This window comes from Lipotes vexillifer, unplaced genomic scaffold (genome assembly GCF_000442215.2).
Source record: "Lipotes vexillifer unplaced genomic scaffold, Lipotes_vexillifer_v1.1 scaffold510, whole genome shotgun sequence".
Lineage (NCBI taxonomy): Eukaryota > Metazoa > Chordata > Mammalia > Artiodactyla > Lipotidae > Lipotes > Lipotes vexillifer.
The window spans coordinates 519,998-545,918 of NW_006797594.1; the positions used below are offsets into that span (position 1 = coordinate 519,998).

A 25,921-nucleotide genomic window follows, 5' to 3' on the forward strand; every position below is an offset into this window, starting at 1 on the left:
TGAATTGTATTAATCAGGACACTTTAATTTTCAAGTATTATAAAAACAACAACAACAACTCAGTTTGGCTTACCCAAAAGAGGGGCCTTATTGGCTCCCATAAATGAGTCACAGGGCTATGTTGCACTGGCTCTGGTGAATCCAGGGGATCAAAGATGTTGACAGGAATTTTTCTCTCCATCCTTTGGCTCTGCTTTCCTTTGTGTTTATTTTCATCTCCTATTGGCAAGATGGCCTCTAGTAGCTCCAGGATTTATTCTTCCATTTTGGAACCACAGGTCATAGACAGGTTTTTTCCCCCTATAGTGTCAATAGAATCTAGTTAGTGAGTTTCACTGATCCAACTTTGGTGGGACTCTATAAATCAAAATGTTTGCTGCTCTTACTGAAACTGCAACCATTTAATATATTTTTAGCTTATTTACCACTTGATATATTATTAGTTTATTTACTCATTTAAGGTCTTCAGAAACTTCCCCTCTTTCTCTATCCCCCTCCTTCTTTTTTCCTTTCTTTCTTGTTTAATATTCTCCTATTTTCAAAAAGAATCAGGCAGTATATCTATATGATTCTTATTGTTTTTTAAATTTCTTTTTTAGCATATTTTAGTTGTTTTTGGAGTTAAAATAATTTAGCAAGAAAATATGATGTTAAGGTTTATTACAGTTGATAATTCAATTATTTAATGATTCATTAATTTACTAATTTAATTATTATTACATTTAATAAATTTGTTTTATTAAACTGATTTTCATAATAATGCATTTAAGTAAATTACTTAAAAGTCCATTTCTTTTTTTGTTTTGTTTTTGTTTTTGTTTGTATATCAGTAGTTCATTACTTTTTATTGTTGAGTAGTATTCCATTGCATGGAGGTACTGCAGTTTGTTTATCCATTCACCAATTGAAGGACACCTGGATTGCTTCCATCGTGAGGAAACTATGAGTAAAATTGCCATAAACATTCATGTAGAGGTTTTTGGGTGAACATACATTTTCATTCTCTTGGGTAAATATGTAGGAGTGAGATTGCTAGGTCATATGCTAAGTGTATGTTTATTATTATAAAAAAACGCCAAACTGTTTTTCCAAGACACTGCCAATTTGTATTCCCACAAAGAATGAGAATTCCAGGTGATCTGTATCCTGGCCATTACTTGGTATTGTTGGGTTTCTTTTTATTTTATTTTAGCCATTCTAATAGTATATGCAGGTATCTAATTATGATTTCAATTTGCATTTTCCTAATGACTAATGATAGTGAGCATCTTTTCATGTGCTTATTTGCCATCTGTATACCTTCTTTGGTGAACTGTCTGTTCAAATCCCTTGCCTATTTTTTTTAACTGGGCTGTTTGTTTTTTATCATTTAGTTTTGAGAGTTCTTTATATACTTTCTGAATACAAGTCTTTTTTCAGACATATAATTTACAAATATTTCCTCCTAGTCTATGACTTTTCATTTCATTCTTTTTCTTTTTAAATTTTTAAATTTAATTTTATTTATTTTTTTATACAGCAGGTTCTTATTAGTCATCAATTTTATACACATCAGTGTATATATGTCAATCCCAATCGCCCACTTCAGCACACCACCATTGCTATCCCCTCGCGGCTTTCCCCCCTTGGTGTCCATACGTTTGCTCTCTACATCTGTGTCTCAACTTCTGCCCTGCAAACCGGTTCATCTGTACTATTTTTCTAGCTTCCACATACATGCGTTAATATACGATATTTGTTTTTCTCTTTCTGACTTACTTCACTCTGTATGATAGTCTCTAGATCCATCCACGTCTCAACAAATGACCCAGTTTTGTTCCTTTTTATGGCTGAGTAACATTCCATTGTATATATGTACCACATCTTCTTTATCTACTCGTCTGCCAATGGGCATTTATGTTGCTTCTATGACCTCACTATTGTAAATAGTGCTGCAATGAATATTGGGGTGCATGTGTCTTTTTGAATTATGGTTTTCTCTGGGTATATGCCCAGTAGTGGGATTGGGGGATCATATGGTAATTCTATTTTTAGTTTTTTAAGGAACCTCCATACTGTTCTCCATAGTGGCTGTATCAGTTTACATTGCCACCAACAGTGCAAGAGGGTTCCCTTTTCTCCACACCCTCTCCAGCATTTGTTGTTTGTAGATTTTTCGATGATGGCCATTCTGAGCAGTGTGAGGTGATACCTCATTGTAGTTTTGATTTACATTTCTCTAATAATTAGTGATGTTGAGCAGCTTTTCATGTGCTTCTTGGCCATCCATATGTCTTCTTTGGAGAAATGTCTATTTAGGTCTTCTGCCCATTTTTAGATTGGGTTGTTTGTTTTTTTAATATTGAGCTTCATGAGCTGTTTGTAAATTTTGGAGATTAATCATTTGTCAGTTGATTCGTTTACAAATATTTTCTCCCATTCTGAGGGTTGTCTTTTCGTCTTGTTTATGGTGTCCTTTGCTGTGCAAAAGCTTTTAAGTTTCATTAGGTCCCATTTGTTTATTTTTGTTTTTATTTCCATTACTCTAGGAGGTGGATCAAAAAAGATCTTGCTGTGATTTATCTCAAAGAATGTTCTTCCTATGTTTTCCTCTAAGAGTTTTATAGTGTCTGGTCTTACATTTAGGTCTCTAATCCATTTTGAGTTTATTTTTGTGTATGGTGTTAGGGAGTGTTCTAATGTCATTCTTTTGCATGTAGCTGTTCAATTTTCCCAGCATCACCTATTGAAGAGACTGTCTTTTCTCCATTGTATATCCTTGCCTCCTTTGTCATAGGTTAGTTGACCATAGGTGCGTGGGTTTATCTCTCGGCTTTCTATCTTGTTCCATTGATCTATGTTTCTGTTTCTGCACCAGTACCATATTGTCTTGATTACTGTAGCTTTGTAGTATAGTCTGAAGTCAGAGAGTCTTATTCCTCCAGCTCCGATTTTTTCCCTCAAGACTGCTTTGGCTATTCAGGGTCTTTTGTGTCTCCATACAAATTTTAAGATTTTTTGTTCTAGTTCCGTAAAAAATGCCATTGGTAATTTGATAGGGATTGCATTGAATCTGTAGATTGCTTTGGAGAGTATAGTCATTTTCACAATATTGATTCTTCCAATCCAAGAACATGGTATATCTCTCCATCTGTTGGTATCATCTTCAATTTTTTCATCAGTGTCTTATAGTTTTCTTCTTACAGTTCTTTTGTCTGCCTAGGTAGATTTATTCCTAGGTATTTTATTCTTTTTGTTGCAGTGGTAAATGGGGGTGTTTCCTTAATTTCTCTTTCAGATTTTTCATCATTAGTGTATAGGAATGCAAGAGATTTCTGTGCATTAATTTTGTGTCCTGCAACTTTACCAAATTCATCGATTAGCTCTAGTAGTTTTCTGTTGGCATCTTTAGGATTATCTATGTATAGTATCATGTCATCTGCAAACAGTGACAGTTTTACTTCTTCTTTTCCAATTTGTATTCCTTTTATTTCTTTCTCTTCTCTGGCCTTGGCTAGGACTTCCAAAACTATGTTGAATAATAGTGGTGAGAGTGGACATCCTTGTCTCATTCCTGATCTTAGAGGAAATGCTTTCAGTTTTTCACCATTGAGAATGATGTTTGCTGTGGGTTTGTCATATATGGCCTTTATTATGTTGAGGTAGGTTCCCTCTATGCCCACTTTCTGGAGAGTTTTTATCATAAACGGGTGTTGAATTTTGTCAAAGGCTTTTTCTGCATCTATTGAGATGATCATATGGTTTTTATTCTTCAATTTGTTAATATGGTGTATCACATTGATTGATTTGCGTATTTTGAAGAATCCTTGCATCCCTGGGATAAATCCCACTTGATCATGGTGTATGATCCTTTTAATGTGTTGTTGGATTCTGTTTGATAGTATTTTGCTGAGGATTTTTGCATTTGTATTCATCAGTGATATTGGTCTGTAATTTTCTTTTTTTGTAGTATCTTTGTCTGGTTTTGGTATCAGGGTGACGGTGGCCTCATAGAATGAGTTTCAGAGTGTTCCTTCCACTGCAATTTTTTGGAAGAGTTTGAGAAGGATGGGTGTTAGCTCTTCTTTAAATGTTTGATAGAGTTCACCTGTGAAGCCATCTGGTCCTGGACTTTTGTTTGTTGGAAATTTTTTTTTTTTTTTTTGTGGTACGTGGGCCTCTCACTGTTGTGGCCTCTCCCATTGCAGAGCACCGGCTCCAGACGTGCAGGCTTAGCGGCCATGGATCACGGGCCCAGCCACTCCGTGGCACGTGGAATCTTCCCAGACCAGGGCACGAACCCGTGTCCCCTGCATTGGCAGGTGGACTCTCAACCACTGCGCCACCAGGGAAGCCCTGTTGGAAGATTTTTAATCACAGTTTCAATTTCATTACTTGTGATTGGTCTGTTCATATTTTCTGTTTCTTCCTGGTTCAGTCTTGGAAGGTTATACCTTTCTAAGAATTTTGCCATTTCTTCTAGGTTGTCCATTTTATTGGCATAGAGTTGCTTATAGTAGTCTCTTAGGATGCTTTGTATTTCTGTGGTGTCTGTTGTAACTTATCCTTCTTCATTGCTAATTTTATTGATTTGGGTCCTCTCCCTCTTTTTCTTGATGAGCCTGGCTAGTGGTTTATTGCTTTTGTTTATCTTCTCAAACAACCAGCTTTTAATTTTATTGATCTTTGCTATTGTTTTCTTTGTTTCTATTTCATTTATTTTGGCTCTGATCTTTATGATTTCTTTCCTTCTGCTAACTTTGGGTTTTCTTTGTTCTTCTTTCTCTAGTTCATTTAGGTGTAAGGTTAGATTGTTTATTTGAGATTTTTCTTGTTTCTTGAGGTAGGCTTGTATAGCTATAAACTTCCCTCTTAGAACAGCTTTTGCTGCATCCCATAGGTTTTGGATCATCGTGTTTTCATTGTCATTTGTCTCTAGGTATTTTTTTATTTCCTCTTTGATTTCTTCAGTGATCTCTTGGTTATTTAGTAACGTATTGTTTAGCCTCCATGTGTTTGTCTTTTTTACGTTTTTTCGCCTGCAATTCATTTCTAATCTGATAGCGTTTTGGTCAGAAAAGATGGTTGATATGATTTCAATTTTCTTAAATTTACTGAATCTTGATTTGTGACCCAAGATGTGATCTATCCATAGAATGTTCCATGCACACTCTTTTTGGATGGAATGTCCTATAAATATCATTTAAATCTATCTGGTCTATTCTGTCATTTAAAGCTTGTGTTTCCTTATTAATTTTCTGTTTGGATGATCTGTCCATTTGTGTAAGTGAGGTGTTAAAGTCCCCCACTATTACTGTCTTACTGTCGATTTCCTCTTTTATAGCTGTTAGCAGTTGCCTTATGTATTGAGGTGCTCCTATGTTGGGTGCATATATATTTATAATTGTTATGTCTTCTTCTTGGATTGATCCCTTGATCATTATGCAGTGTCCTTCCTTGTCTCTTGTAACATTCTTTATTTTAAAGTGTATTTTATCTGATATGAGTATTGCTACTCCAGCTTTCTTTTGATTTCCATTTACATGGAATGTCTTTTTCCATCCCCTCTCTTTCAGTCTGTATGTGTCTGTCCCTAGGTCTGAAGTGGGTCTCTGGTAGACAGCCTATCGATGGGTTTTGTTTTTGTATCTATTCAGCAAGCCTGTGTCTTGTGGTTGGAGCATTTAATCCATTCACATTTAAGGTAATTATTGATATGTATGTTCCTATGACCATTTTCTTAATTGTTTTGGGTTTGCTTTTGTAGGTCCTTTTCTTCCCTTGTGTTTCCCACTTAAAGAAGTTCCTTTAGCATTTGTTTTAGAGCTGATTTGGTGGTGCTGAATTCTCTTAGCTTTTGCTTGTCTGTAAAGCTTTTGATTTCTCCATCAAATCTGAATGAGATTTTTGCCAGGTAGAGTAATCTTGGTTTTAGGTTCTTCCCTTTCATCAGTTTAATTATATCATGCCACTTCCTTCTGGCTTGTAGAGTTTCTGCTGAGCAATCAGCTGTTAACCTTATGAGCATTCCCTTGTATTTTATTTGTCATTTTTCCCTTGCTGCTTTCAATAATTTTTCTTTGTCTTTAATTTTTGCCAATTTGATTACCATGTGTCTCGGTGTGTTTCTCCTTGGGTTTATCCTGTATGGGACACTCTGTACTTCCTGGACTTGGGTGGCTATTTCCTTTCTCATGTTAGGGAAGTTTTTGACTATAATCTCTTCAAATATTTTCTCTGGTCCTTTCTCTCTCTCTTCTCCTTCTGGGACCCCTATAATGTGAATGTTGTTGCATTTAATGTTGTCCCAGAGGTCTCTTAGGCTGTTTTCATTTCTTTTCTTTTTTTTTCTTCTTTATTCTGTTCCGCAGCAGTGAATTCCACCATTCTCTCTTCCAGGTCACTTATCTGTTCTTCTGCCTCAGTTATTCTGCTATTGATTCCTTCTAGTGTAGTTTTCATTTCAGTTATTGTATTGTTCATCTCTGTTTGTTTGTTCTTTAATTCTTCTAGGTCTTTGTTAAACATTTCTTGCATCTTCTCGATCTTTGCCTCCTTTCTTTTTCTGAGGTCCTGGATCATCTTCACTATCATTATTTTGAATTCTTTTTCTGGAAGGCTGCCTATCTCCACTTCATTTAGTTGTTTTTCTGGGCTTTTATCTTGTTCCTTCATCTGGTACATAGCCCTCTGCCTTTTCATCTTGTCTATCTTTCTGTGAATGTGGTTTTTGTTCCACAGCCTGCAGGATTGTAGTTCTTCCTTCTGCTTTCTTCCCTCTGGTGGATGAGGCTATCTAAGAGGCTTGTGCAAGTTTCCTGATGGGAAGGACTATTGGTGGGTAGAGCTGAGTGTTGCTCTGGTGGGCAGAGCTCAGTAAAACTTTAATCCTCTTGACTGCTGATGGGTGGGGCTGGGTTTCCTCCCTGTTGGTTGTTTGGCCTGAGGCAACCCAACACTGGAGCCTACCTGGGCTCTTTGGTGGGGCTAATGACAGACTCTGGAAGGGCTCACACCAAGAAGTACTTCCCAGAACTTCTGCTGCCTGTGTCCTTGTCCCCACGGTGAGCTACAGCCACCCCCTGCGTCTGCAGGAGACCCTCCATCACTAGCAAGTAGATCTAGTTCAGTCTCCCCTGGGGTCACTGCTCCTTCCCCTGGGTCCTGATGTGCAGGCTATTTTGTGTGCCCTCCAAGAGTGGAGTCTCTGTTTCCCCCAGTCCTGTTGAAGTCCTGCAATCAAATCCCACTTGCCTTCAAAGTCTGGTTCTCTGGGAGTTCCTCCTGCCATTGCCAGACCCCCAGGTTGGGAAGCCTGATGTGCGGCTCAGAACCTTCACTCCAGTGAGTGGACTTCTGTGGTATAAGTGTTCTCCAGTCTATAAGTCACCCACCTAGCAGTTATGGGATTTGATTTTAGTGTGATTGCTCCCCTCCTACCGTCTCATTGTGCCTTCTCCTTTGTCTTTGGATATGGGGTATGTTTTTTGGTGAGTTCCAGTGTCTTCCTGTCAATGATTGTCCAGCAGCTAGTTGTGATTCTGGTGTTCTCACAAGAGGGAGTGTGAGCACGTCCTTCTACTCCACCATCTTGGTTCAGGGCCTAAAAGTCCATTTCTTATCATGTGTTAGTGAACCCTGAGGTGAATATAAAATGCATGGTTGTTAAGGATACTTAGACATATAAAAATATATGAAAATATGTTTATATTAAAGAGGTTAAAATGTTCATATACTGTTAGCCGTTGGTTTTATTATTTATTTTTATGTTATTGCTTTTTTTGTTTCTATAAATGAAATATTTATGAAGTGTCAATAGATTCGGACCATGTGCTGATTTGAACAGATAAGTTATGGTATCTTTACTCCTAGCTCTTTTTCAGAATTTTCTAGTATCAAATATCCTATTTATTTTTAGGAACAAGGACATGTCTAATTCAAACAAAACTAAGTTTACTTGAAAAATAAAACACCTATTAAAAAATTCAAATTTTATTAACCTATTGTAATAGATATTTTTTTAACTTCAAAACTCATTGAATTTTCAGTTGAAAGTTGAACTTATAAATATTTTAATGCCTCTTTAATCAGAATTTATACTCCTTTGAAGGAGAGAGAAAGAGAAATGGATACATAGATGGAGTTTAATCAGTACCTGTAGACTCATTGCTATTCACTTTGTAAAGCTGAAGTCTGTTACTTAACAATGCCTCTTTAATTGAAGAACCGTAAGAAGAACTTGTCTTTTTCATATTGTGGATATTCAATTGCTATTTGACAGATTGTGACTGTGAAATATTTGATGCTTTGTAGTCTATTGATGCTATTATATTTAGGTTCAGTGTAGAATCATTATATTGAAATAGTGGGACACAGAGAGTGTGCAATCATGAAGCAACCTAATATTCATCTCCCATTAATCTTTAAAACCTTTCCTATGGGACCAATTGTCCTCTTGCCTCATGGATAGACTTAAGGCTAGTTCATGACTTTTCAGTTTACTTTTAGGTCCTCCTAGTTTCTCAGACAATCTCAGATCATTCAAATATTTATTTCCATGAAATAGAAATTTCAGATTTGTTGAAGTTAAAGATTCTCCCTTTCCTTAGATAGGGCCACCAGCTATGGAAAGAGGGGCCTGGTTAGCTTCTTCATTTCTTCAGAGAGTGAACCCTCTTTTCCACTCGTGAGGCTGCCTCTTGCTCCTCCTTTAGTGTTGAAAGATGTGTGGAGAGGGCAGATATATTTATTGACACTGCTTGTCTGGCACTGATTTATGTTTGTTTATTTTGGTCACGGCAGATGTGTAAGGTCAACTTTTACTGGCAAAAGTGCTTTTGTTACTCGTTGGATAACACCATATCTTCCTTCCTCCATTGTTTGGAGATATTCGGCCTATATTTCGTTGATGCTGGTGAATGTATTTTCTGATTGACTGTGTATAGCTCTTCCTTCAGTTCTTAGAAATCTAGAAAGTTTACTCCCTGCTGGATGTGGGACAGGCAGTCTTCTTGGGTGGGACCCACCCAAGCCAATTGTCTTTTGTGTCAGAAACACATCAAGTTCAGTGGAACAGTCTCTCCTGACTCTGGCTTCATCAAGATAGGCTAGCCAGGGTCAGCTGTCAGGCAGATTTATCAAGTGAGTCTGATGTCAGGCAGGTGTGATCTCCAACCTCCAGAGGAAATGTGCCAAGCTGTCTGACTAGGCCATCAATGCCCCTTTTTGCAAGCTTCAGGGTGGTAGTGCATGTATAGTGGTCCATAGCAGTCTTCCTCCTCCTAATCTTTTCTAATTTTCACCTTCCTTTTTCTCTTCATCCTCATATTTTTTGCGAGGGGATGGAGGTGACAGATTGGCTAAATGGTCAGTGAGACCCTACACGAGCCTAGGGTAGGGGAGCAAAACAGTGTCTCAGGCATCTTACTTGCAAATTCTGCTTAGGTGGTTTTGAAACTCCCTTTGGTATGCAGGACTGGTGCCATCTTTTCTTCAAATCAGATATAATGTCCTATTTAAATCTTGTCATAAGCAAAGAGCTAATTAAGGACATAATCTTATTCAGGGACCAGTTATTTGATAGCTGCAGTATGATGTGGGATTATCTAAGTTATGATAGGTTTTTTTTTTCTGTTAATTTTACTGTTGACTATTAAATTTTTGTTGCTCCAGTTTCTTCATTCATAGTGTTTCTACTTATCTCATGGCGAGATTATGAAAGTATAGTAGTGTAAAGTGCCTGAAACTAGTATGGGGGACTCTAGTAATTATCTGACATACATGTCATTTTTCTGCCAGGCAGCTGTTATACAAGTGCTATTATCTGTATCTTGTCAATGGCAAATTGAGGCTAAAATGAACACTATTTTGGAGTAACAGTGTATTCAACTTGGAATTTGATTCCCAGAGCACTTACCTTCCAAAGTAGCGACAAAGGATCTGTAGGAGAAGAGAAAGAATAGCTTCACCTTGAGTAGGTATTTTTTTTTTTTTTTTTTGCGGTACCCGGGCCTACTCACTGTTGTGGCCTCTCCCGTTGCGGAGCACAGGCTCCAGACACACAGGCTCAGCGGCCACGGCTCACGGGCCCAGCCGCTCCGCGGCACGTGGGATCTTCCCGGACCGGGGCACGAACCCGTGTCCCCTGCATCGGCAGGCGGACTCTCAACCACTGCGCCACCAGGGAAGCCCTTGAGTAGGTATTTTTAACATCAAATAGTCTGCTCAAGTTTCAAGGCATTTGCAAAATAAGTGCTTGGTCAAATTCACTCTACTCAACAATTAGCCATTATTGGTAGTGTAATTTTTTTCAGCAACAGTTTGTAAATAACAGCAGCTGGTTTATAAATATTACGCAAATCTTAAAATGCACAATTGTTATCAATATTTTGTTAACGGACTACTAGGATGCTGCAAAGAAAAATTGTCATTTTAATAATTATTTGAGTAAAAGGGGAAAGTTATAAATATGATAGGCATAAAAGTATTAATGTATACTTGATTCCAAGATCAAGATACTAGCTTTAAAAAAAACTAGCTTAGTATGCTATGAGATTTGTATGTTATTTCTAGAATTTGTCATTTTGTATCCAACATTTACATGTGCACACCTTTTAAGCCAGTCATTCTACCTGTAGCAATTTATTCTTAAAAAAATAGTCAAATAAGTGTGATGTGTGGGTATATGTGAATTATTGCATTTTTTTAATAAAAATTATTTATATAAAACCCAGAAATACCTAAATGTCCATTGGTAGAGATTAAATAAATCAGGATAAGTCCTTATAATAGAATACTATACAACTACTAGTAATTGATGTAAATTTTCATTTACTTGCATTTAAGTAACTTCACAATATATTGTTAATTGAGGAAATGCAGTCTACAAGCTGATGTGGATAGTGTTATATCATTACTGTAAAAAAAAATGTAAATATCTTTATATATGTCTAGAAAATTCTGGAAGGATATACACTTAAATTTTTGTAGTAGTTGCTTCTGAATGATGGGATTCACATACATATATATTTCTTTAATTGTGACTGGGCATCATGCTAGGAACTACATGTACGATGGAGATAAAAATGATATTGTTGCCCCATAAAGCTTATATTTTAGATACTAAATGAATAAACATAAATAAAATTATTACAGATGGAGACAAAAGGAATATTTTATATAGGCAGTAGCTGTATCTCATAAATTTTGATATGTTGTATTTTCATTTTCATTATTTCAAAGTATTTTATTATTTCTCTTTTTATGTATTCTTTGACCCATGGGTTGTATAGAACTGTGCTATTTAGTTTCTGAATAATTGGGTATTTTTCATATATGTTTCTGTTACTGAATTCAAATTGAATTCCATTGTGGTCATAGAACATACATTGTATAACTGGATTCACAGCTTTTAAAATGATAAATAGTAGATGGGAATTAATCCTATTGAGTCAGTGTACTTTCTCCTTAAAACCTTCCCTAGCGCTTCTGGCCTTCTTGCTAGCCTGCCTTCTTCTCTTAAATCATCAGCCAGTATTTTTTCTTTTCCCAGTGTACATTCACCCAAGTAAAAGGCTGTATATCCCTTTAGGGGAAGGACTGGGAGGATTGTCACAGTGTATAAGCCACGGCCTTTTTCCTAGGGACCTGGCCACCTTTTAAGCCATTGGGCTCCTATTCTGGACCTGAAAATCAGCTCAGTCTGGAAAATGAGCAAAGGATTGTAGCTTTTTATTAGAGCAATCACTTTTAGTGTAGGGTCCTGCTCCTCCATTCTTGCTTACCTCCCAACCCTCCCAGTGACAGATGGTAAGCAGCGCCTGGTTGGCTGGCTGTCAGTTTTGCGTTTTGGGACCCCATTCTCTCTTAACTGTCTCAATTCCCTGCAGTTCCCGTGACTTTGGCTGCCCCTATGACATTGCTGGTCTTCGTAGCAATTGTAGCCTCCTGGGTTTGGCAGTTGAGCATCATAACACCTGCCTTCAATTACATCAGAATCCCATCATCTCCTGAGATATTAACTAACCCAGTTCTGTGAATGCCTTTCCTGCCACCATACCTGGTCTGCCAAGGGGAGTGCCCTTTTCACCAGTTCATACCTTATGGCCTTGGTGAATGGTGTATACCCTGAGCCCTCCCATGGAACATAGTCCTGTGCTAGTTTTTCTAGCCTCACATATTATTCCACTTCTCCCCCTCTCTGTTTCTTTCTCTGTTTTATTCTAGGACAAATCAGGCATTTCCACTTTGTTGACAGTGGCCATTATTTTTTCCAGACCTCTATGAGCCATCCCAGCAATGAATTGGTCATTTCCTGGAGACATTGCTAAGATGCTAAAATCCTGTGTCCAGGGCTTCCCTGGTGGCGCAGTGGTTGGGAGTCCGCCTGCCGATGCAGGGCACGCGGGTTCGTGCCCTGGTCTGGGAAGATCCCACATGCCGCGGTGTGGCTGGGCCCGTGGGCCACGGCCGCTGAGCCTGCGCGTTCGGAGCCTGTGATCCGCAACGGGAGAGGCCACAGCGGTGAGAGGCCCGCGTACCGAAATCCTGTGTCCAAAGAAATATCCCCAAATCAATGAATTCTTTCTTTTCCAGTCTTACCTTCTTCCTCTGCTTGATTAAGTATTCTCAAAATCAGTCCTAGGAATTCTCCTTTAGCTCCTGCTGGTAAATGCTTATTCTTGCTACTCTTTAGGTACATCATATCTTTCATCTTTTATTGGATCCATTATTGGTTCTGCTCAGCTTTAACTCTTGTGGTTATCGGTCTGGTGGATCGAACAGAAAGTTTCTGATGCGAGCAGGTAATGCTTTATGAGGGACAGGTCTCTATAACATCTTCTAGCAAAACAGAAGTGATAGCTCTTATTAGGGAGTTGTTGACCATTTATGTAAATCCGTAGGTTTCAGGGGTTGCAGAGACAACATCCTCAGGGGCATCCTTTCAGATGGTCCCATCTCATGTTTAAGTGTCCCAGGTTTCCCACCAGGAACTTGACTTTTACATAATATACCTGCCTTGGCTGAGCACTCAAACATCTCTGGGACTCTGAGACTAATGATTAGGTCTTCAGCTTATTGCTCAGCTGTGTCGGCCATTCCTCTATCTGAGATAAGGACATCCTGTGGGTTATTAGACAGGACATAGTGCTTTCACATTTAACCATTAATGGCTTGTTAACAACCCTCAGTCTCTCATTATCCTTCCATAGTGTGTCAAAACAACTTAGCAGTGATTAGGATTTTTTTAAAATTAATTAATTAATTGTCTGCATTAGGTCTTCATTGCTGCGTGTGGGCTTTCTCTAGTTGTGGTGAGCGGTGGCTACTCTTCATTGCGGTGTGTGTGCTTCTCATTGCAGTGGCTTCTCTTGTTGTGGAGCACAGGCTCTAGGCACATGGGCTTCAGTAATTGTGGCACACAGGCTCAGTAGTTGTGGCTCACAGGCTCTAGAGAGCAGGCTCAGTAGTTGTGGCACACAGGTCCAGTTGCTCTGTGGCATGTGGGATCTTCCTGGACCAGGGCTCAAACCCGTGTCCCCTGCATTGGCTGCTGCGTCACCAGGGAAGTCCAGGATTGTTTTTTGAATGCCTATCATTACACGTAGCATAGCATTCTCCTCCACTGGGCCATTTTCCCAGGTTACTACTGATTAAATTTTAACATTTTTGTTGTCACCTTGTGTGTTGGGCTGTACCCCACAGGCCTGCAAGCCTTGTAGTTGCCCAGCCTCAAGACTGAAGAAAGAGCTCAGATACAGTGACAGAGACATCAATGGTTTACTGGATAGGGGATCTTACAAGTCCAAAACAAAGGGTCCTGGAGCGACACTCCACCGTATATACGGCCAACGGCAGGCAGGACATTGCAGCAATCTTCCTTACTTGGGAGAGAAAGAGGCTACCATTTATAGGGGGAATTGACATCAGCTTGGCTCATGAGTTATCAGGGAAAACAGAGGCTGGGGCACGGACAAGGACATAGACTGTTACTGATTAAGCCCTATAGTTAAGCAGATTGGATAGTCAAGTGTGTGAAGCAGGGATTGGTGGAGGAGGGGATGTACAAAGAACAGGAGAACAGCCACTTGAGTGCCCTGACCAGACATTGTGTCAACGACGGACTGTGGCCCCCTGCTAACTAGGATGGTATTCAGTTCAATTGCTGGATAGTAGGCAACCAGTCCAAATCTTGAACTTACTGTCTTTGTCTAGGTTTACTACTGGTACAGCTAAGACCAGTTTGGGTTGCCAAAAAATCAGATGCCAGGATCGGTTAAATGTAGAAGAAATTAATTAAGTAGGGAAATGCCTGGCCTCCAGCATGGCCTCAATACAAATGTGATGGTTTCAGAGAGAAGCAACTGGAGCCCTTGGTGAACTGAAGAAATTATACTCCCTGCAGTCAGAGATCTGAGAGGCATGTTCTCATGGCCACCACATATGCCAAATGTTGAAAGAAACTGGCTCTGGACATATTTTTATCTTGGAAGCTATACAGGTGATGCTGATTTAGAAACAATAGTGAATAATGAAATGAAAAAGTTCAAATGTAGATAGAAACAATCTTGGGTGACATCAATATTTTACAAGTGGTAAATTAGGAGTCACATGGAAAAAAAGAAGTGGCCAGAAAAGTCACATTAAAACCAGGATAAAGTGGCATCCAGCTATTTCTCTTCATCTTCACAACCACCAGACTACTTTGAACCGTCACCATCTCTTACTTGAAAGATTAGCCTCCTCTGTGACCTGTCCACAAATCTACCCAACCAATGTTTTCTCCTGACTAGCCAGGATGGTCCTTGAAAAACAAATTAGATCATATCCTTCCTCAGTTTTCATTCTTTCTTCTTAGGATAAAATCTAAAATCTTAAAAATGGCCTGCATGTTCATAGTTTCTACCCATCTTTCCAGCTCATCTTCTATGCTTCCCCTCACTAACATATTCCAATCACAATGACTATCCTTTTGTTCTTTGAATCATTTCCCTTATGCCTTAAAGTCTTTACATACATAATTGCTTTTGTCTTAAAATCTTTCTGTTCTTTTTTTCATTCCATCCTTCTCCAACCCAAAAGCCAAGGAAGGAAAGGCTAAGAAGTCCAGTAATTCAAAACTGAGAAATTACCATTGGGATTATTAATAAGAATGTCACTGGTTAAATTGATATTAATTATTTCAATGGCATGGAAGAAGTAGAAGGCACAGTGGAGTAGATTGAGGGATAAAAAGGAGGTTAGAAAGTGGAAACAGTTATTATAGACTATCTTTGAGAAGTCTGAGAAGAGGATAGAATAGTGTCTGTCTAAGTAAACATAGGGTCAAGAAAATTTTGGTTAATTTGTTTGAGATTTGAGAGACTTGGTATAGTCACATATATATCAGAGGTAAAAATCCAGTACAAATGGAGATGTTGAAGACAAACAAGAATGGGATACTATCAATTAAGTATAATTCCTGGGAAGTAGGAAGGGATAAGTTCTAAAATAAAGATGAAAGGGATTTGCCTTGGAAGAAAGGCACCCACCTTCTCTGTTACAAAATTTGCAAAGAATCAGCCCAGGCTTCGATTTTTTTCATGTCTTCTCCATCTGATGCAGTGGAATAGGAATCTTGACATCTATCTAAGAACAAAAGATTTGAGCCAACATAAAATTGGCATAACTTTGGGAAAGTCACTTAACATTCTGAGGCATGATTTTCTCATTTGGGTGATGACTATTTACTCTACATATGTTTTAGGGTAATTTTGATGACCGTATGAGATTACTCAGGCCAAAGTCTTTTGAGGCTTTAAAAAAACCCCACAACTCTTGAGAGCTATATAAGTAAAGAACAATGTTATAACCACTGTCCCTCTAGATGAGGGGAAAATTCTTATTTGCATTTCCCAGATAATTGATTACATTGTATTACCTTGCCAGCTCTCTTGATGAAGATCTGTTTTCAATTCTAATAAAGGAAACATAGTTAAGAGTGAATCATTCATAGGTCTCTAGATCAAACAGCAAATTTATAATCTGTGTGTGGTACTGAGAAGTCAGGGAAATTGGTCTTTTTGTATCCACTTTTCTCACCAGTAACCACTGATAGTGGGATAAGACAAGTATACAAATTTTTAAAATAGACTTTATTTTATTTTTTGGAGCAGTTTTAGGTTCACAGTAAAACTGACGAGAAGGTACAGAGATTTCCCACGTATTCCTTGCCCTGACACATGCATAGCCTCTTACATTATCAACATCCCCCGTCAGAGTGGTGCATTTGTTACAACTGATGAACCTAGACGGCCATATCATTATCATCCAAAGTCCACAGTTTACGATAGAGTTCACTTTTGGTGTTACACATTCCATAGGTTCTGACAAATGTATAGTGACAAGTATCCCCCACTGTAGTATCATACAGAATTTCACTGACCAAAAAATCCTCTGTGCTCAGGTCTATACATTTTGTATACTTCTTGTTGGTACAGGTGATGAAACTTCTTAGTTTCATAAGGTCTCTGCCAAAGATATTGTTCTGGGTAATCTCCAAGATCTATGCTGAATATGGTTCCTTGTAGGAGCGCTGCATACTTGTTTTCGCAGGGTCAGCCCCAGCATACAGCAAATACTGAGTGTTGCACATGGGAAAGGAAACCCTTTTATTGACTCATCTCACTGGAATTGTCTACTCATTTTTTTTTCTGTTTTCCATAAGCGCTCAGAAACTGTTCCATGCTTGCCTAGCACTCCCTCTATTGACAGAATTGATGAATTTCACATTTTCCCTGGGTTTCATTTTTTTCAACGGCTTGCCCCTATGATTCCTTCTCCTTGTCCTAGCAATGTAACATTTACCCAGCATGTACATGCCGAGAGAAAACTTATAATATCAATTAATGCACTGGCTTTCAAACTTTTAAACAATAAAACCCTTTATTCAAACAAATGTCAGTGTGTAAAACTCACAAAATCATGAGATAACTGCAAAAGAAGGTGTGTGGGAGAAGTAAAGACTTGCCCACACGCCCTCTAGGAAGCCGCCAAGATACTTTTCCAGAACCTGCAAGATTTAATGGGATATGAAAATTTCTGTACTAACTCATACTAATATTATTTCATCACATGAACAGTGCTCCTAATTAAATAACATTTGTCTTATGAAGGGTCTCAGAGAGAATACAATGGAACTTATTAGGGAAAATTTTAGATGGTGGTAAAAATATTTTAAGGCTGGTAGGTCTTACCATTTAGCCTTTTCAATGTTCAAAGTGTTGCTGTATCCCTTCAAAGAATTTGAGGACCCGCTTTTCTTGTTTTATTTTTAAATCAAATGGAGAAAATCTGATTTGGAGCAAAGATTTTCTGTTCTTGTTCAGCCATATGCACAAAGTAGGTATTGTACTTATTAAATGAGCCTCTTGAATTAGAGAAGTACAAAGGTTAGGTAAGGGAGTACCTAGCTGCTTACAGAGTGCCAGGGCAGGAGTACATGTCTCTAGTTTCTGGTCAGGGCTATAGTTCTTGGTTGTGCAAGTTTTGCATTACACAACTCCATGGAGCAGTATTTACATCAGTGGACATGATGCACGTCATTACGACCATGTCATTAGATGACATTAAAGTGTCTTGAGGGAGGAAAACATTATTCTAATTTATGCAAAGTCATCTTTTAGATTGGCAGCCTGTTTAGTTATTGATTTGTTAGGCTCAGGGGACTGACTCAAATTGATCAAACACTGAAGAGTCTGAAATGTCAGCCAGATATTGAGAACAATAATTGTGAGTGTCTGGAAATACTCCTGTTGGTGGGTATTGCATTGGCACCCTGATGGGGAAGTCTGTGTGGGAAACAAACTTTATGTATAAGCTGGTGTAGTGAATGTATGTGTTGGATATTTGTTGTTTTCTTTGTCATCTTTTCCTTGCGAATTACTCTTCCTCGTTCCCTGTAGCTCTTTAGTAACTGCCAATAACAATGTCCCTCTAGCCTTCTCATATGGGTGGGCGTGGGACCAAGAGTGGGTCCATCATAATGTCCCATCCCCTCAGCTATAGTGTTTGACTCAAGACTGAGCCTAGAGTAGCCCAAGCTGGGGAAATATTGCCTCCAAGAGAAAAGAGCTTTCCTTTTCCTCTTGGGTTATGTTGACTATATCCCTCTGTCCTCTGCCTTGGCGAGGACAAATGGAGCTGGGAGATTGGAAGTGGGAAGGGTCAAGAACAGGGACTAAGCAAGGATGAACAGATGACGGTGTTTGAATCCCTGAACTGCCTGAGACCAGCTCCATCCATAAGTGTTCCAACCAAGCTCCCTCTCTTACGTAAGTATGCTTGAGTGGGTTTCTTTCACTTAACATTGAAATATGTCTGACTAATGTAGTTTGGGCTCAGAACAAGAGGTCTTATCTGAGTCCATTAGTCTCCTTGCACATGGGCTGCACCTACCTGGTGATAAGAGACTTATCCTCTAGAGCAACCTGGAGGTGAACGTGTACATCTGTCCTCTTTGACCCTCTACTTTCAAGTTCCTCATAGGACACCTTCCCCTGCCAACAGATTTTTCTTCAGAGGACAGTGCAAGTTATTAGACTACAGTTTTACTTAGTCATGATGCCTGACACTTTTGAAGAGTTTTGTTTTTTTCCCCAGGTCTCTTTAGACACGCATTTCTAAAACATTCATTAGTGTAAGTTCATTTATAGATGCCATTTGTCCTTGATTTTACTTTGTCATGGGTTATAAGCCACACCATTTGCTTGGTAATAACCTATTAAGAAAACAATAATGCCAACAGTATGATGCATTATGGTTTAACTAATGCTGAAAAATGTTTTAGAATCCTAAAAGTATGATGTAAATTTCATACTTATGTTGTTAATTCTTCTCTATTGTATTCCCAGTAGACCATTTTATGTCACTGTTTTTGGGAACATCTAACAGAGTCCTCTATGATAGCTCTACTTGAATTAATCCTTCCTAGAGCTGAGCTTTATTAGTAAGTTTCTTCAGTCTTTTGTAAGATAAAATTAGGTGTCTCAGGATAAAGAAGCCCAACATATTCAATGGTGCTTTTTAAGAACTGATGAACTAAATAATAAAGTTGGTCTATATTATCTTGTGAAACACTTTCATGGAGTCTTAGAATGGCACTGGCAGAGCTTAGAGTAATGGACATTGGATTTTGGCCCTACTTATTCAACTCTTCACCAGGGGCTGAAGCTCTACTAAAGATTTTGGGCAGGCACTTGTTACCATATCTAAACATCACAAAGTAACACCAAAGTAGGAGAGAAGGAAGAAGAAAAATTTTTTATTTCCTTTTACCCACCAACATCCCTCTACCCTATTTCCATTCACTTTTCATTAAATGAGATGATACTGATATGATATATGTGAAAGGGCTCTCTCTAATGTTAGATACTCATTTAAGAGATGTTATTCCTTATGTTGATACCAAAGCCCTTCTTTCTCCAATAGCTTTTCTCTAACTGTGACTCTCTGGTATGGTGTAGTAGAGAGAGAATTAGATTTAGAGCTGGGAGATTCTAGTTTCAGTCTTGGTTTTTCTATGTTTCACAACTTCTCTCCAAACCTCAGTATTTTTTGTTTATTTGTTTGTTTGTTTTGGTTTGGTTTTAAGTTGGGGAAGGTTATGACTACATCCTCTCTTCAAAGAAAATGGGAAAGGCATATCTACAAATGCATTGCTTTAGAGACGAAGACTTAGAACAATGTACAAACAGGCTGAGAAGTCTGATTTTCATTATTAATCATAGAATGACATTCATGCAAGCATACATATACTCACACACACATGCATAAATGCACATACTTATGCATACTCTGTCTTTCCAACACATTTTACCACTGCCTATTCAGAATGACCAGAGAGAGGTAACTTCAGAGTTGAAGCAACTCAAGAAGGACTATTTTTTTTCTTTTCTTTTTTTTTTAACATCTTTATTGGAGTATAATTGCTCTACAATGGTGTGTTAGTTTCTGCTTCATAACAAAGTGAATCAGCTATACATATATCCCCATATCTCCTCCCTCTTGTGTCTCCCTCCCACTCTCCCTATCCCACCCCTCTAGGTGGTCACAAAGCACCGAGCTGATCTCCCTGTGCTATGCGGCTGCTTCCCACTAGCTATCTATTTTACATTTGGTAGTGTATATATGTCCATGCCACTTTCTTCGTCCCAGCTTACCCTTCCCACTCCCCGTGTCCTCAAGAGGAAGGACTATTTTCAAGGCTCTTTTGTATGTGTCAGGAAACTTGATTCAACTTATCTACTTGGCTCATATCATAATTGATCAATTGATATCCTGAGATGTTAATTCCTGGATAAGTTGGTATAGGGGTGGATTTCTTTAATTAATAAATAGCCACCAATCCAGTTCAGTAAGAACCATTTAGTGTAGTTGATAACGGGTCAGGAAGTGAGACAGTTTTTCATATTTGACTCTTGCTTTTTTGATGTGAAAACATACATGGCCAGTTAACATTCTACAGACCCACTTTTATCTTGCAGTTTGTTGTGTATCCATTTTGATCAATAGAATATGCAGTTGGTCTTCAGGAAACATGCCAGAATCAAACGAAGGCACCTCCAGTTTGCTTCATTCTCCTTCAAACTTTCAGCCTGTGTTTACTGATAGTGGAATACATTTGTTAATCACTGCAAATGAAACAATTATTTGTCTCAAGTTTATTCTGCAACATCGTTACTCTTTTTTATGTTTTTTAACAATGGCTATTAATAAAATTATGATTATATTTTGATACATAATGCCTCCATTACCTCACATGATTATTGAGAAGATGGAATTAAATATGGCCTTAGGAAGTGCTGTTGATCTAAGTTATCAGAGTATGGATTGGCAGCAAGGGTGGACAAAATATAGGACTGAGAAGAGAGTGAGAGGGGCTTTACACTTGAGAACTGGGGGTCCAGAAAAATTGAGATTCAGGAGGCAAAGCACAGCATAAAAATATGTGGAAAAGAATGTAACTCATTAGAGACAGATAGGTCTTGTTTTGACTTCCTTTTCTGCTGCTTTATTATCTGTGTGATCTTGGGCAGTTAACCTTCCTTGGTCTTAGTCTTCTCAGCTGTGAAAGGGGATCTCTATCTCAGAGTACTGTTGTAAAATTTCAATGAGATAATGCTGAGTAAACTTAAAGCGCTTGTAACAAAGTAGACACTCGTAACTCATAGTGTGGTGGCCGCTCTGAGATGTCACCTATGGCTCCACCTCCTGGTATTCACACCTCTGCCCAGTTCCTTCCCATGTTGCACCTGAGTTGGTTTGGGTGACAATAAAATATAGCAGAAGTATCACTTCTGAGATTAGGTGATAAAAAGATTGTTTTCATTTGAGGTTCTCTGTCTCTTTCCATATCACTCACCATGGGAGAAGCCATGTTGTTGCAGTCCCAGCGAGAGGCCCGTGTGCTGAGGAACTGAGGCTTCTTGCCAACAGATCTCTGCTTGAGCTTGGAAGCAGATCCTCCAGACTCAGTCAAGCCTCAGACAACTGCAGCCCCAGCTGACACTGACTGCGGTCTTGTGAGAGACCACGAGCCAGAACCACTGAGCTAAGCTGCTCTTGAATTTTTGACCGACCTAAACTGTGAGGTAACATGTATCAATACTTCTCCTTTAAGCCACTAAGTTTGGGTTAATTTGTTTTGCAGCAATCAGTCACTAATACACATAGTCATCATTTTGAAGATCTGGGAAGTGAGGGTTAAAATCTAAACTAAGTTAGGACTAGTGGTCAGGGTTGAGAATTTGAGGTGGGTTTGGGAGTGAGAAGGAAGTTTAAGCACTGATTTCCTAAGCCCGTTTATACTTTGTTATCTATTGGAGGGCTCTAAGCCGGGAACTCGTAACTGGTGTGTTGTGAATTGGGTATATAGAGATATTGACTCTTCTCAGTCCTTTGGTAGTTCGGTGAGGTCTGGGGAGGCTGGATTCTTGGGGCTGGTCACCTCTGGTCACTAGAAGGCTTCTTCCTTTATGCTTGTGTTTCATACAATATTATTATTTTCTGGATGTGCCGTCTTGTGAAACAGTTGGACAGCACTGACATTTATAAGACCAGTATATATTTGCTTTGGGTACAGAGATATGAGACCAATAACTTCATATAAAACATGAATTGTGAAAGTTGGACTAAGTCAGGATCAGAGTCCTCTGGTCCCCTAAGGTCTATAAATGGGGATTCAAAGATCCCATAAACAACATGAAATTTTATTCTGGGTGTGTCTGCTGCTGTGCTGTCATGTGTGTTTATATATTTCTCAGAGGCCAAGTTTTATTCCTTTTAGCAGATAAGTCCATAAGCCAAAAGAGATTAAGGGCCACCACAGTACATGCTTAATAAGGCCCTTTCCAGCTCTTAAATTTCTAGAATTCTAGATCTAATGGGATTGGGCTATAGAAGATCACTTTCTCATTCAAGGTCAGACAGAGCAACTATAAAATTCTAGGGTAAACACTTTGGGACCAATTTTGAGGCTTGTTATGTTTTCTCATAGTGTAGGGTTAAGAGTATGAGCTCTGGATCCACACTGCCTGGATTTGACTGAGTGACCTTGGGGAAGTGACTTAATCTTCCTGTGCCTCAGTTTCCTCAATTATACTAGCAATTCTATCCATTACACAGGATTGATGTGATATTACATGAGCTATCCCATGTAGGGTGCTTAGAACTATGCCTGCCTGGCATGTATTCAGTGCTCAATAATGTTGGTCGTGATTATTATTATTGCTTCTGGCCCCTGGATCCAAACTTCCTCCTAACTGCTTGAATACTTGAAATCAGATTGGATTAAGTCTTACTGCCTCCACAGCGGGACTGGGTTATTGTGGCCCAAGGCTGCGACTCTGCTGTCCCTTTCCCTTCTTTTGCTTGAGGAGGTATCTCCCTAGAAGACAGATAAATCTTTGGTAGTTATTTGTTCATTTTACCCACACTTGGCAAGAACAGGCGGAGGCTGTTGTTGACCTCTATAGGTCTCAAATTCTTCTTTGTAAAATGAAAGGGTTGGACTACATGACTTTTAAGGTCTCTTTCAGTTATAGTAATCTGTGAATTTATGAATAATAGAGAGAATGCATCGGTAGGTGACATTAGCGGTAAAGTGGAGTAAGGGGTAACCAGTACAACTGCATTTTCGAGTTTAAAAAAATGCTCTGGACATTTCGATGAAAACTTGGCTTCCAACGCTATCTAAGAATATATCACATATGAAACAAATCTAATTTCTGGAAAGATGAGAATTATCTTAGTAATTATGTTATTAAAACTTTATTAGATTTTGATACAAAATTCCATGTTCTATGTCATGAGGATTACCTATCTATACCTATGTCTATGCCTCCATATGCATATAGTTATATACAGCTACCATATTAAAGAAAATTTAAAACATTGTTCATGAACAAATTTAATTTGCTGAAACATTAATAATATTAAAATTAATATTTTCATCCAACAGTCTTACTTTTCATGTATTTTTTTCAAAAAGTAAAGCAACTGCTGTGGAAATGAAAGACTCAAATTGCTGAAAATGTGGCAGGGCCAATAAATAAAGTTTTAGGAAGGCAATTAAAAGATTATAAGTAAAAAGGAATACCTCAGATAAAGTAGATAACTTCAGCTTCCCTCTTGTCAGTATTACCATGGTTTAAGAAAATAATGCCACAAAACTGACAGCAGAGGTCCTCAGTCCCATAGTTTTTCAAGTCTATTGGAACTCTCCCTATGGCACTATAACAAACTGATTTCAGGGACTCATTTGCTCACTTTGGATAGCTTATCACAATGAATGGCCTACAAGCTTAAACTATTAATGGAAAAGAATATATTTAAATAAAAAATACATTTAATATGTACAACAGTGTATAATATGTTGGAAAACACTATACAGATACAAAAGAACAAGGGAGTAAAAGTGCAAGTTACATGTTTTTAAATAGTTGGTTAAAGGTAGAGAATGGTGAGGAAAAGACTAAACCATTATGTACAGGTCTCATTTTTTATCTTTTCAGCTTTATTCTTTCGTCACTTTGAACTATTACTATATTTCTGGGAGAAAAAGAAAACAAAAGTATTTATATAGGACCTTCTTAGGGTAAAACTTTGGAATAGTCCTTTTTCTTTCTTTTTTTTTTTTTTTTTTTTTTTTTTTTTTTTGCTGCAAAAAGCTTTATTGTTTCCATTTGGTCTAAGGCTTGAGAGAGGGCTCCAGGGTGATTAAAAAGCTGCCTAGTGGGCAGTGGTGTTTTAATTTAAACACCGGAGGGGATTTTCAAAGGCCGCTGGGCTCCAGAGGCTCCTAGTCGTGCTTGAGGCTAAGCCTTTGGAAGAGAACTCGCCCAGCTCCGCCTGGGGACCAGCCATTCTGAGGAGGTTGGTCAGGTGGTCACTATCTTCTTGATAAGTTTCACCTCCTCATCTAGGAAGTGGTTTCCAGGAAGTCACAGAGGTGGTGGTCTGGGGGGCAGAATCCAGGGCATGCAGATCCAAACGGGCCAGGTTTGGCTTCTTCTCCATAAGAATGGCAACTTCCATAGCATCCTGGGTTTTACGCCACTCATCTTGAGAAGGCGTCTCCACGCCCTGGAAGAGGGCACGGCAACTGCACTGTTTTTGCATTTTCAAGAGACGCTCCGAGCCCTCGTGCTTCTCCTCAGCCAATTCGTGGAAAAAGCGGCGTCCTCCCCCCGCCCCATTCTAAAGCCACATCATCACAGTCGAAATAGAAACCCAGAGAGAGAGGTAGGTGTAGGGGGCCCACAGATGCATGTTGACCAGGCTGTTGACAATGGCCTCCACCTTGGTGGAACAATTCTGACTAATCTGGGAGCTGATGGTTGATCGGTAAAATGGAGTTAAGCTCAAAAATTGGTATTGGCGTTCCCAGTGGCCAAGGATAGCTGAGTGGCTGATTCTGAAAGTTGTGACTGGAAAAAAGGTTGGAGGGTGGTCGAAGGCTGGAGCAAGGGGCATCCCTGGGTCTGTTCCGTCCAAACACTGTTGAAGCAAAAGACAGATACGTGGGACCCCTGAGCGCACCCCATGTGTTTTTCATTAAAGATGAATTTTAAAGAGGAAACAAAACAGAACTAGAAATAACTAATGGGAGTTTATTGCTGTCTGAAATAAAGTTCTTTGAGTTGCCAGTCCCCCTATTTCTTTTCTGTCTTTACACTGAGATATCACAGTAAATTCTCTTAAAGAGAAACTGTCAATAGGGTGACCACCAGAGAAACTTAGGCATCTCTTTTGATAGCCCTTACTAGTTTCCTGGTGTTGTGCTAGGCCTGTGTTGTGACAATATGTGCAAAATATCAAAAACCAACATCTTATCAGAAGAAGAAAATCAAACTTCAAGACAATGGTGAAGGCTCAGTCTTTTTGGGCCTCAGCTTCCTAATCTACATAATGCTTGAAGGTGTGGCTGTGTTTGTGGAGGGCATGAGTTAGGGAGGGCAGGTACACTAAAAGACCCATGAGTGGCAGGCAGATTGAGTAGATATTATCTCATGGCCAAGAAGCAACATAATAGAAGTCAGATACAAAGGAAGAAAAGATTCGAAGGATGAAATTATGATAAATACAGTAAGTCCCCTACATATGAACGAATTCTGTTCCGAGAGCACATTTGTAGGTCCAGTTTGTTAGTAAGTCCAACAAAGTTAGCCTAGGTACCCAACTAACACAATCAGCTATATGGTATTGTACTGTAATAGTGTTATAATATTTTTCACACAAAAAATACATAAAAAACAAACACAAAAAATAAAGAAAACATTCCTAATCTCACAGTACAGTACCTTGAAAAGTACAGTAGTACAGTACCACAGCTGGCATACAGGGGCTGGCATCGAATGAACAGTAACAGAATTACTGACTGGAGGAGGGAGAGGAGGTGGGAGAT

The 25,921-nt window shown here is 38.8% G+C and overlaps 1 pseudogene; it reads right to left on the reverse strand.

The window, feature by feature from the left end:
• Positions 1-24,316: 24,316 nt before the first annotated feature.
• On the reverse strand, positions 24,317-24,990 carry LOC103075892 (ferritin light chain pseudogene; annotated as a pseudogene).
• Positions 24,991-25,921: the final 931 nt, after the last annotated feature.